Source organism: Chelonia mydas, chromosome 1 (genome assembly GCF_015237465.2).
Source record: "Chelonia mydas isolate rCheMyd1 chromosome 1, rCheMyd1.pri.v2, whole genome shotgun sequence".
Lineage (NCBI taxonomy): Eukaryota > Metazoa > Chordata > Testudines > Cheloniidae > Chelonia > Chelonia mydas.
In genome coordinates, this window is record NC_057849.1 from 309,031,823 (window position 1) to 309,045,412 (window position 13,590).

Below are 13,590 nucleotides of genomic sequence, written 5' to 3' on the forward strand. Positions count from 1 at the left end.
ATTATTAAATTTTGTTTTACCCTTAGATTGTTACTTTCAGGTCACAAAGTAATCCAATTTCATGTCTTGAAATAATAGATAGAGTCATTAAGCTAATAGAAATGAATGCAAATATTTCAAAGTGGTGTTTTTAATGTTGATGGTGTCATTGTTTATCCCTGTTCCTATGGTAATGGCACCACTTGACAGCTCTACATCAGACCTCGTCTTAAAGTAGACATAGCAAGCTTTCAAATGATGTGTGTGTGTGTTTGTGACAGACGATTGAGTGCTGATCACTCACCCTAGTCTCTGGCCTGACAGAGACAATGAACAAGCCCTGTTAACTCATGGGGGATCCACATCCATAGAGGCTTTTCATGACACAGTAATTTCATTATACAATTCCATAAAATCATCCACAATTCAGCAGTGGCACAGACACCGCCCCCTGTTCATCACAACATATATGTACACACTTACCTCACATTAAGGACTGGATACATCTGGGTTAGATTCTAAGTTCCCTGTAAGCTGTGCAGCCGTGCAACAGCCTATTTAGTGCCACACAGGCGCTTAGGGAACCCACCTGGGGACCTGCAGCAGCCGGGGGAGGGGTGCCCCTCCTCCAACCCCCGCCTACCCCAGACCTCAACTTGCCACGGGACACCCCAACTCACCCTGCGGCCAGGACCCAGCCCCGGCCAGATTGGGCCCAGGCATGGCCCCAGGCACGGCCGGGGTTGTGCAGCTGGAGCAGCATGGACCTAGCCATGACTGGATCAGGCCCAGGCACGGCCAGGGCAGCGCAGCCTGGCCCGACCCTGAAGCAACCCGGACCCAGCTGTGGCCAGCCACAGGTGCAGCCTGGGGAGCCCTCCCCGGCCCAGACCTGCTAGGGCCAGGGGTGGGGCGTCTATCCTGCAGCCCCAGCCCCAGGGCTCCCGTAACGGGGACAGGCACCTCTCCCACCCCAGCTCAGGTGCTGCTGCAGGGACAGAGCGCTGTGGGGAATCCTCGCTCCCCACAGTAGCCCCAGAGCACCCTCCTGCACCCCAAATCCTTCAGCCCCAGCCCCACCCAAGAGACTGCACCGCCAGCCGGAGCCCTCACACCCCTGCACCCCAACCCTCTGCCCCAGTCCTGAGCCCCTCATGCCTGGCCCCACCCCCATGCCAAAGCCCGCACCCCCAGCTGGAGCCTTCACATCCCTGCACTGCAACCCTCTGCCCCAGCCCTGAGTCCCCTCCCACAAGAACCCCTCGGCTCCACCCCCACCAAATGAATTTTGTTATGTGCACCAATATGGAGGTGATGACACATCACCTCCATATTGGTGCACATAACAAAATTCATTCTGCATATGGGTGGGAAAAATTAGAGGGATCGCTGTGGGATGTCCGGAGACAATCTGCTGACACGCCCTCTGACAAGAGTGCTCTATGGCTATGTGAAACTGCCTAAGCACACATATCTTACCTAACATTATAGACTGGACTCAGCTGGGGTAAGTGAATACTACCCAGAAAGAGACAAACTTAAAGCGAGGAGAGGAGGGCCATATAATCCATCATCAACATAGACGAAGATTAATATTTTTAGAACCAGTGTTTATTTTAACACATTATGGAGCTGCAGTTGCAAAATGTGGGGAATGACACAAACTTATTTAGATTAGTGGAGACTAGAGGAGGCTGGGAGAAACCACAGAAGGACCTAGCTACAGTAGAGGTGGATTAATGGTAAATGCCACAACACTGACCCATATTCATTCCTGGTTCATGAGGAAATATATAGAAAATATGTTTGCTTTACGCTCTGTCACTCACAGAATATTAGCTAGGCTAGGTGAGTCTCTAGTAGCAGGGATAGACTGGGTCCTAAAGCAAGTGCCCAGTATGCTGATTCCTGGGGGTAGCTGGAGGGTCACTCCAGGATACCCACATTGTATACCTTGGCTGTGAAGGATTAGAGGCGGCCACTTCACTCTGGCTGGGTCTGAAAGGGAGCCCCACAGTACCACCTAGTGGCATCTAATACACAGTACAGTCAGGAATCACCATGTGTTGTCAAGTATTGCATTTTTCAAATTGGGTCTGTGTTGCCTGGTTTTGTTTGGGCACAGAGATTAAATATTTCTGGTCAGACGGGATGAGAATAAGTGGTACATCAGGTCTTTGGTGCAAATTCTTGTGTCTGAGTCAAAATATTCCACAAATATTCTCCAATATTTCTTTAAAATACGCTGTTTCTGCGAACTTACTCTTCAGAACATTCGGAAAGCAAGAAATGAGGTGAGGGCACATTTAAAGATAATTCCTTCAAAGTATCAAACAAATAGTCACAGAAAATTTAACAAAAAGCTGCCAGTTGTCCAAAACATTTTAAATAACCAATGTGACTATGTATTGAATTTGGCAATCTTTTGTAATATTTACATTTTTGTAACTATTCAATCAGCTTTACCATAATTGTATATTGATTTTTCACTCCTTTTAATTGGCCATCTGATTTCTTATGCTGTTGGTGCTGATTACAAGAGAAGGAAGAAAAGCAAATTCTGCAAACCCAAAATCACTGGCTTGTGCAGGGAGTTGTGTAGTACTAATTTGAAGGGCCAAAAGATTTAAGGGTATTATAAACTATTTTATTGTCCCACATAAGAGCAGCAATACAAAGAGATCCAGGGATTTTTTGTTTGTTTATTTTCCTCTGCAGAGACCTTGCTTTAGGATTGCTTAGCAAACATCCAAGAGCACTCATTCTAAAGTTGAAAGTTTATTGATCAAACACAGGAACAAACAAGAAATTAAAGCATGCATTTACATTGCAACTGAAATTGAGTAAAAAGAAAAGGAGTACTAGTGGCACCTTAGAGACTAACCAATTTATTTGAGCATAAGCTTTCGTGAGCTACAGCTCACTTCATCGGATGTGATTGTGTAAAACAAACTCAAAACCCTTAAAGTCTCTCTCCTTTCAGAAGCAAAATATTAGTCTCTTATTTTCAAAACAGCCTTTCTCTGATGAAAAGGAAAAAGTTAATTTTACTTTTAGTCCTGATGTGTTACAGATATTTACCTCTCCTCTTTCTAATAAACAGACACAAGGTGGAGGAGAGAGAGGATAGAACAGGTGAGGGAAATAGGGCTTCTGTTGATGTCTTTCGCTACTGGATGACTGGTCAGTCATGAATGGATGCCTTGGCTTGTGGGTCAACCACAGCACTTGTTGCTTGGTCTCTGGTTCACTTTGCAGTCTGGGAAATCTGCCTGGGTCCTTTCTGTTTATATGGGACAGGCTTTGGTGGGTGTAGTTTAATTAATTTTCGGATTGCATGAAAAGCCAGAGAAAAGAGAGAGAGGGAGATACGATAGGAGGGAAAAAATAGAGGGACAGAAAGTAACACAACAGGGAAAGAAGGCAAAAAAGGATCTGATGTGTCTCTGCAGGGCTGGCAATTAGGAGGACTGGATGTCATGGTGATTTTCATCACTTGTAGGTGAATATGACATTCCTTATTCATAGCCAGCTGACCTCCTCCTGGAAGAAAGTCTTTGGTCTGGTCTGCTTCTTCTATCTTGGGGTTGGAGAAGATGAGAGGAGCTCTGATGCAAGGTGGGATGAGAGAGGAGAGAGACATTTTTTTCCCCACCGTTTATTTTTAAAAAACTCAACAAGGGGGGAAATGGGCAGCATAGTTTATCCCTCTCATTATTTTGTCCACCAGTTAGGCCTAATATCCATCACGCCAATTTTGATGTTTTAACTGCTGGTTCCACATCTTCTGTTTTTAACCAAACATGATTTCAACAGTCCATGAATCATATCAACAGGTCCTTTTTGTTTGGACTAATCCAGCTTCTTTGTCTGGTCTTCTTGTACTTGTTTATAATATTCACTTATTAAAAACAACCTATTTTTCACAGTTAATTTCCAATTAGGCAAAACTTATAGGTAATTGTAACAGTTTTTGAACTTTCACCCACATTTTTAAGTTCATAATCACAACTGATGCATGTGTAACCCACATGCATGCATTGTAGCACAGTGGTGTAAATAAGGGAAGGAAAAGTGAGGAGAATACATAGCTCTTGGTTTTGTTTTGGGGGACTCCAGACTTGCCAGAGCAGGCTCTGCTGCCTGGTCAGAATCATCCAGAAATTGGGTCTGCGGGGCACTACGCGTGCTCATTAGCAGGGCTGGACCTAGATCAAACGGCACTCCAGCTGAGGAGCATCTTCGGCGCCCCCCGCCTTCCATTTGTTAAACTTTGAATGCCTTGTTTTTTATTGCATTTGTAGCCCATTTCACGACTTTGATGCACGATTTGCATGCACGATTTATCCCTGTCATATAAGACGATAAATTTGCATGCTAGAATCTGTAAATCTGTATTTATTCATGCCATATAAGCAAATAAGGAATTTTAGAAGAAAAAGGAGCAGGTTGACCCAGAGGCGGATATGAGTACAGGCTTCTTTATTGCCATACTTGTTCCCCTGGACCCAATTGTCCAGTAAGCACTGAATTAGTTACAGCACACTCTTTTTGTTTAAGTTAGTATGCACACACCTATATCCGTTACAACACCCCAAAAACCCTAATAGAAACACCCACTGTTAGTTAACCGACCTGATAGCATTACACACACTTTTACCTTGAAGATACATTTCTTTGTAACAACTTGTTGCCAAAAATCTTCCTCCTTAGCAGTTCCCAGGGGAGGGAGGAAGGGCTGTGAACAGTTCTCAGGGGACGGGGGAAGGAGCCCTAAGCCAGGGCTGGTTTATGTATCTGGGAAAGGGAGGGAGAGGAAGATAACATTCCTTTTACCTTCTTTTACACAAAGGGCATTTCTTCTGCAGCCGCATCCTTTATGAGCAACAGAGAAGGGAAGAATCTGGCAACTTATATTTTAGACAAAGAAATACTGAAGAATTTGCAACTTATGTATTAGACACAAAAATATTGTCTACATATGCCTTTGACCCCTAATACCATGTCAGCACATTAGCAGCTTATTGTTATACTTAACCCTAAACTATCCCAACAAAGAAAACCTCATTTCCTCTAAGCTCATAGAAACTTTTTAATTTTAAGAATAACTGAAATGTACTAACATCAAGAAATTGAACTGTGCACCACCATTGGGTGGACCAGTATTAAATAGTGTGACCGTAGGTGACAGCCTTAGAATGTTAACCATAGTCCTGTAGTTCAAAAGTTCAAAAGGCTTTTCTCACCTTTGCCCTCGCGAGCTGAAGCCCAGCGTCAGAGAGATCCAAAGACTGGCCAATGGCATTTTCAAGCGATAAAATAGCAAGCAATGTCAGTCTTTCCTCAGATATTGTTGATTGAAGATATGTTTTAATGAGCGTCAAAAATCTGCACTCACTACTCGCGACTGTGACTGGCAGTGTGAGCAGGATCCTCAGAGCTATCCACACATTAGAAAAAAGTGTCTGTCAGCTGTGCATCATGAATGAATTGTAGAACGTGGAGTGGAGAGTGCTTCCGGTGTGGCAAAATATAACAGATGTTGTCCAATTCAACATGGAGGTTTTTATCATTGACGTCTGAACATTCCCCATGTGTCAGCATCCAGTGAAGTCTATAAATTGTTCAAGAGTGTTTTCCTGTCCTCCAGTAGCTTACTAAGGTCATACAAAAAAACCCAGGTCTTTTCGTGGTGTTTCATTTATCCAAAACTTTCTTTGATGGACACTCGAGCAATGTCAATGAGCGAGCAGAAAAACTCCCTCTTGAATTTTTCTTCCAAGCTTCCCATCCTCATCTCTGCCCTTGAAACCAAACTGTCTCTTTTTCAGATGAATAGGAGTTTCCTTGAAGGCAGGCTCAGGTCCTAAGTTCCATGATTTCTTTGACAGCAGTGATGGCATCTTCAAATCCATTGTCTGTAGCCTACAATAAAATCAAGGAAGCTTCTTATCAAAGTAGGAGCGTGATGTCCATCAACTGAGTCTGTAATGCCTTGCTTGTAACATTTACTTGGAACACAATATTGTACCAAACCACAATTGAGACCAGAAATTTGAAGTCAGTGATCTGGTTTACCCACCTTTGTGCCCCATGTCAGATTCTGGCCTCAATTTTACTCAGCTGTGCCAGTTCCATCAGGGCATCATAAACCTCAGTCACTTGGTACCTCACTGGCCTTACGCTGTCAATGCAGCTCTCCCAGCGAGTGTCACTTGGTGGCTTCATGGTCAGATTTATAACATTGTCCATGTGGATCTTCCTCCTGATAGTTGATGCTGAAAACAGGACGTATACCCTTTACAGTACTCAGAAGAGAAATACTTAGTCTAAAGAAGAAGATGCTGCATCTCACACAACCAGGTTAGGGGAATGGGAACCACAAGGCACGAAGAAAGCTCTTGGATTCAGCACAAGGATCCTTGCCTGGACACCACTGTTTCTTCCCTTCAGATTCACGCTGTTGTCATAGCCTTGGCCACAGCAGTCCTGAAGTTTTATTTTATTATCATTCAAAACGTTCCTAAACAGGCCAGTTAGGCCTTTTCCAGTAGAATCATCCACAAACCAGAAACAGATAAAGCGTTCCTTTACTTGGATACAGCCATCCTTGTTGTCAACAAATCTTACTGTAAATGATAGGGAACAGGGAACTGCAGCCAATGGGAGCTGCGGGGCTGGTGCCTGCAGGGAGGGGCAACACAAGGAGCCACGTGACTCCCAGCCCCACGGGACGCAGGGACATGCCGGCAGCTTCCAGGAGCAGTGTGAGGCTGGGAAGGCAGGGAGCCTGGCTTAGCTCTGCTGTGCCGCTGCCCAAGGTAAGCGCCACCCAGTAAGAGTCTGCACCCCTCCTGCGGACTGGGTAATCACTCATATCCTGGTCAGGCTTTTGACCAGGACAGGATGGTACAGCTCTGGGGTCCTAGGTTGAAGAGCTGGGGGTATTTTGGCTGGAGCCTCACTCTGTTGTCACTCCGTTCTTGAGTGGCTTAGGAGAAGCATTCATGTAACTGCAGTTGGGTGTGTCCCTGCCTGTGTGAGTGCTGGTGTGAGTAAAGAACTAGGAGCCGTTTGCAGCTTGTCACAGCAGCACAGTGTGAGAGGGAGCCCAAGGTGGTGAGAAAGAGAGCTCAATGGTACCCCAGTTTCAGGTTGCACCTCAGGGGGAGACCCATCACAAATAGGATCTTGTGTTTCATCTGCTGCTACTTAGCCCTGAAGGGCGTCCAAGTCCTAGTGTATTCAGTCCTAGTGCATCCCAAGGTATTTCTTTGCAGGCTGGACCAAATCTGAAGGTCCTTGGTAGAAGGTCTCAACTGCCCATTTATGCTGTTGTGACCTCTTACCAGTGCAGCCTCCCCTTGGCAGATTTTCTGCTAAAGGGAGCCCTATGCCGTGATTTAAACTTGCAGAGGAAGCTAGAAGCCAGCATCTCCCAAAGGTCAATTTAGCCATAAAAGGCTTGTTCTTCAATTCCATCACCCCCTTTTCCTCTAGGTGTGGCTCTTCTTCCTGTAAGAGCTACTTTATCTGTTGTGCACATTTGGAGAATGCCAATCTAGTCATCTAGTGATAAAGTCTCTTAAATTACTGGGATTCTGGGGTGGTGCACGCACCCCTGGTGCCCTCCCGGTAGCCTGAAGTAGCATTGCAATTACATATCTGCCTCAGTTTCCCCAGTGGGCTTCAATAAGTCCAGGGAGGACAATGTATATTGAACAAACCCCCTTCAGGGGTCTAGTTTATTTAACTCAGATGTAAAACATCATAGAAATATGCTTCCACTCCAGTATCTCTAGCTGGAGGAAGGGGATAAGTTAACCATATGTCCAGGTATATCAACTTATGTCCAGGTTCCTTACTAGTAAGGCTTTCTAGGCCCAGGATGCTCTTCTGGAGCCAGGGCCTCTTCTCATCAACTGGGAAAGGGTGTCTCCTCCGGGGTCAAGGGCCCCCACAGATGTCAAACTGCACCACCCTTCCTTGGAACAGCATATAATTCCTCTGGTCTGGGGCTTCTGCTGCTACCTGGGGAAGTCCTTCCATTGGGGTTAGGTTACACCAAAACTAGGCATTCATAGCTCCTGCCTTTCAGAGCTTCTCTTATTCACAGGCCTCTGTTCTGTAGCCCAGCACCCCTGGGAGTAGCTGCCTTTTATCATACCCAGGTGTTTCCCTGCCTAATTAAATGCCTTCCAGTTACTGAGGGAGTTAATTAGTCCCAGGTGAACCTGAGTTGCCTCATTCTCCCTTGTGGAGCCCATCAGAGATAGGCTGGGTCTCTGGCCCCCTAAGAGAGCTAGATGTGGAGTTGGGTGAGAGGAGCAATATGGCTGCTGAGTCAGGAGAGCCGGCAGCTATTCTACAGCTCCAGAGTGGAGACACGGGGGATTTGCAAGGAAGGTCTGCGTCTCTTCTGCAAAGCTCTCATTCAAGAGAAGGGGAGAGAAAGGAAGAGAAGGAAGAAGAAGGGAAAAGGAAAAAAGGAGGCATTGGGAGGGGCTGTAGTAGTGGAGGGGTCCAAAGAGGAGGTTATGGAGAGCAGGTTGGGACGGTCCAGTAGGGCTGAAGCAGGAGAAAAGGGGCCTGTCTCCCAAGTTTGGGGGTGGGGAGAAGGGCTTCTCTGGGGATCCTGCCCCATCAGGAGTTCTTGCAACCAATAAACTAGAAGACTCCTGAGAGCAGTGAGCGGGACAGGGGAGGATGTTGGGGTCAGGAGGGCCAGCAGTTTTGAGAGGTTGGGTGAAAAGACCAAGAGAAGGCAAAGAACTGCAGAGCAGTAACAGCCTCAGGACTGGGCAGGCATTATTCAGCATGGTGGCTGTAGTGAATTCCATAGAGGAGAAGGAAGAGCAACAGAACCAGGTAGAGCTAGGGAGGGGGAAGGACAGAGGCATGAACCAGGCCTCTCTCTCTCACCCCTGGTGGTGGAGATTGAGTCTGGTAGTAGCAGCTGATGTGGATGATGGAGGAATCAGCAGGCGTGGAAGTGGCAGATGAGACTGGTTTACGGTGCCAGAGGAAAGGCAGAGGCCTGGGGTGCAGCGAACAGCATCGCAAGTGCCCAATGAGTCAGCGGTGACTAGGGTAGAGCCTCGTATGGGGGTGATGGTGAAGACAGTCACTACTTATATGGCGCTTGGATTGAGGGCTGCACCAAGGTGGATTTGGATGTGGACATGGAGCAGAGGAAAGTGAGCGGGTTAGGATGAACCAGAGTGGATACAGAAGTGGAGGAGGAGGAAGGAGGACGACTGGAGAAGATTGTTTGAAGAAGAACTGGACAAACAGGATAATCTTCCTGACCGGGGAACAAGAGTTTCCCAAGTGAAAGTGGAGGATTACGAAAAAGCTAAGGACTCAAGAAGATGCGGATGAGACAGGCAATTCTCCTTCTCGAACTCTCTGGTCAGTGGGACAGCTACAGAGGTTGGTGTGGAATGGAAACAACAGCAGCAGAGTAAGGAACTGCCTGGGTCTTCTCAGGAGCTAAGACCTCTAGCATGGAAAAGGACGATGACAACTAAGGGGATGCAATCAGACACTGTGTTTGCCACTGCTGAGTGGGGTGCTGTGGGGTCAGTGGTATTTTATGCACACGCCTTAAAGTGATCCGGAAGAAGGGATGGTGGCCAACAGTTAGGGCAGGAGGCTGAGTTTGAGAGGTGGGATGGGACAGAAACAAGGGATAGAGAGGAAGGGAAGTGGGGGTACAGGGACAACTAATTGGAGAAGGGCAAGGAGGTACATGGTCTGTTTGCGATACATTTCCCTAACAACACCAGTGCCAGACTGAGATCTCTTAATAGAGACTATTTTATTGAAAGGTGTGGGGTTTGTGCCTTTGTACCTCCTAGTGGCAATTCAGCTGCCAGGGTCAAGGGAGGTCGACCTCAGTTTTCATAACAACTCTCTGATGGAGAGTTTTTGGAAGCACTATGAGAAGGTACGAAGTAAAGGAGATTGGCAGCATGTGGTGGCTGTTTCTTTAACAGCTCCTGACATAAAGAAAGTAACAATTCCTTTTAGAAACAACACAGTTCCTTATGAATTGATTGAGGATTGGTTAAGGTGGGAAACAACAATACTGCCAAGGGGAGACAAGAGTTACAGATGGCTGGGAAATTAGACAGGGAAATACATTTTTATGGTTATATTGAGGAGCAGCTTGGAAGATAATAGCTTAGTACACTTGCCCAGTTTGGTGGAGCTGATACGGCAAAGGGATTATATTAACTATGTGGGGCAGCTCCACACCTGTTACAGATGTAGGTCTGAGGATCACCTTGTAGGAGGTTGCTCAAAGGTGCAGTGCTTCAAATAAATAAAGAGATGGCCTGGAGGCTTTGCCATGGTAAAGTGGACATGCAGGAAGTATGGAAAACCTTGTAAAAAAACCAAGACTTGGTGTGTCCCCAGGAATTGCTGTGTTCGGGGCTTGGGAGGGACAGGTTTCAGAAGACTCTGGAGCACCCATTGGAGGAGTGCCCATGGGCTCAGAATGCGCATGTGGGATTAGCAAGAATGCTGAAAGTGCCAGTTATTTTAGTACAAAAGAGGGCCCAATGAGGATATGGGGATTTTTCAGGGCTGGCATATCACCAGTGGGAGGGGAAAACCCTTTTTCTCATCAGTGAGATCATATGTATGTTCCTTTGGAAGGCAAGGTGCGAGATGGAGTTTCAGAAGAAACCTCTGATGTGGCTTTCTCAGAGGAGGTGGTGCACACAATCGGGAAGTTGCTGGGGGTACTCGGGCATGAGGAGAGGAAGTGAGGCCTGGAGAAGGAGGGAAAGTGGTGGAGGCACATCCAAATTTAACATGGGCTGAGTTTGGGGTGGTCCTTTCTCCTTGGAGGGCGGGGTAGGACCTGGTGTATAGGTCCAGAGGCCTTTGGGCATAAGTTCGGGGCAAAAGTGTGAAGGAATAAGGATGTTGGAGAGTGTTTTGGGGGGTTTTTTGCTCCTGAGATGGTAGGAACTGGAAAGAGATTATTGTATAGGGTGGGGAAAATTATGTTGGACCAAGTGTACATTCAGTCAGTTTTATGCAATGACTGAGGATTTTGCTAATGCTGTAGGCTATGTTTAACAGATTTATTTAGGCATAAGCTTTCGTAGGTAAAAAACCACTTCTTCAGTTGCATCTGAAGAAGTGTTTTTTTACTCACGAAAGCTTGTGCCCAAATAAATCTGTTAGTCTTTAAGGTGCCACCGGACTCCTTGTTGTTTTTGTGGATACAAACTAACACAGCTATCCCCTGATACTAGGCTATGATTGTTTTCCTTTGTCTTTCTCTGTCTTCTGTGTTTCATGGAGGGACATGTTTCTGTGCAATAAGGAGCTGTGATCACATCCACATTTTGGAAGGACCCCAGAAGTAGAATTTTCAGCATACACAATGGCCTCTGTATGGAGGGATGAAGCACCTGTTATGGGATTAAGTAAATACAACTGGTCATGGTTGATTTCTGCTTAGATTGGACTTTGAACACCAACTGCACTGTATTTGGAGAACTGGGCAAGTCTTTAGTGTTGAGGTTCTCCGTAAAGGGAATATCAGACATTGGAAAGAAGAAAAGGGTTGGGTTGTCTTGCATCAACGTGGTCTCTGTTTTGGCCTTTATATGTTGTTCTGTTTTTGTTATGTTGTCTCGGATTTGTTGTTGTTTTGATTGTTGGAGTGTTTAATAAAAGATCTCAGAGGACCAGTGACCCTCTGGCAGATTCCAATAGAGCTAGGCAGGAATCCTGTGAAAATTTTCAAGATTTCAATTTTGTTTCCCATTTGCATTAGGGACCTTTTTCAGAAAAACATGGAATAGTCAATAGCCTGGTGGATAGGGCACTCACCTGGAATGTAGGATTTGGGTTGATCTGCCTAGTCTGCCTAAATTGGAGCAGGGTTTTGAACCTGGATCTCCTACATCCTGGGTAAGTACCCTAATCTTTGGGCTATGAAGTATGCCAGGCTAGTATGCACTTGTTTGTGCTCTCCCTCTGCCTGCCCCGAACTCTAGATTCCAACATGTTCCACACTTAAGGATCAGACCTGTCCTGTTCTATGCTAGTGTATAACATAGGGAAGAAGGTTCAGGAAATCTTGTTCTCCATCCCCCACCCAAGGCATCTGGTCAGGGTCACCCCACCCGAGTTCTCTATCAGGTGGGCTCAGCTGATGACTAACCTGAGTACTGTATTGCCAAAAGAGTGTGGTCTGTAGGCAAAGTGGCATGCAATATTATGATCCTAAGAGCCCCTCAGTGCCAGCTGGCAAGAGAGTTACAAGAATCTCCTGATTCTGGTATTTACAAAGAATGTCATTTGAGGTCTTAAATAAAAGCCAGGGTCACACTGGTCATTGCAATTGCTGTGAAATGTATGTACACATACTGTTTACGGAGTTCTGTATGTGTACTGAAAACATGGTCTTGGAATCTATATCACAGCAGAGGTGGAGAAACAGGTTTCCGGTCAGATGTGTCTCTGTCAGCTGTAAATTTGCATTGTAAACCAAACACAATGGATGCCTATTTACATATGAAATTATTGAAGGAATGTGAAATCAACAGAGCAGCAGCACACAGAAAAACAAGCCACAGGGGTTATACTGTCTCTGAGTACAGACAATGAGTTGGGGAGGGGGCATAAGTAGAAGGCAAGGAAGGTACCCTCTTAGCCTGCACCTAGGAAATAAATGGGCAGTGCATTTCCGTTCATGCAAATAGGATCCCGACCAGCCTTGGCTGCAATGCTACAAAGCACATTGGGGGTGAGATAAAAGCTCTTTAGACAGGAGGTTAGCATGGTATATTAACTTTAGTCTCCAGAAAGTTTGTTATTTTGTTGTGTAGGTAACTGTAGCAAGGCGAGGACTCACTGCTGCGGCACCTCCTGCTGGTCATCTTGGGAATTAGCTCTTCAGCCTCAGAGCACCTCCTGGTGGCCAGTGTCTTGCGTGCCTCAGGCCCCATATTCCTTCCAGACCGCAGTGCCCTTTACCTCAGGGTTCTGCCCCTGCAGTATGCCCACACTCTGGGTCTCCCCTCCCAGGGGAACCCCCAACCCTCTAAACCCACCTCACCTCAGTGGCTACTGACAGTCATCATCTAGCCCCCTTTTACTGGGGCAGACTGCAGTCTGTAATGGCCACTCATCATTAGCAAGGGGTTAGGACCTGCTGCCTTTGCCTAACCCCAGGCTGCCCCTCTGCAGCCCCAGTACCTTCATAGGCATTCAACAAGACCTGCAGCCTGGGGTTTACCAGGCTAGAGCACCCTAGCTCCTTCCGCCCTTCCCCAACACTGCTCCACTTCAGGTACCTTACTCCCTGGCAGCCAGCCTTTCTCCCTCTAGGGCTGGAGTAAGACTCCTTCAGCTCCTGGGTCACAGCCCTCTTATCGGGCCCAGCTGGGCCCTGATTGAGCTGGCCGCACCTGTAGTCAGCTACTCACTCAGCTTCCCCCAGCTGTTCTCACTCATTTCCCAGCCACAGCCCTCCCGGGGCTGTCTTTAACCCCAGTTCTGTGGAAGTGGCACAGCCGCCCCAATACAGTAACCCTTTTGCTTCCGTTAGCCTTACTCACTATCTCTTGAATCTTTGATAAT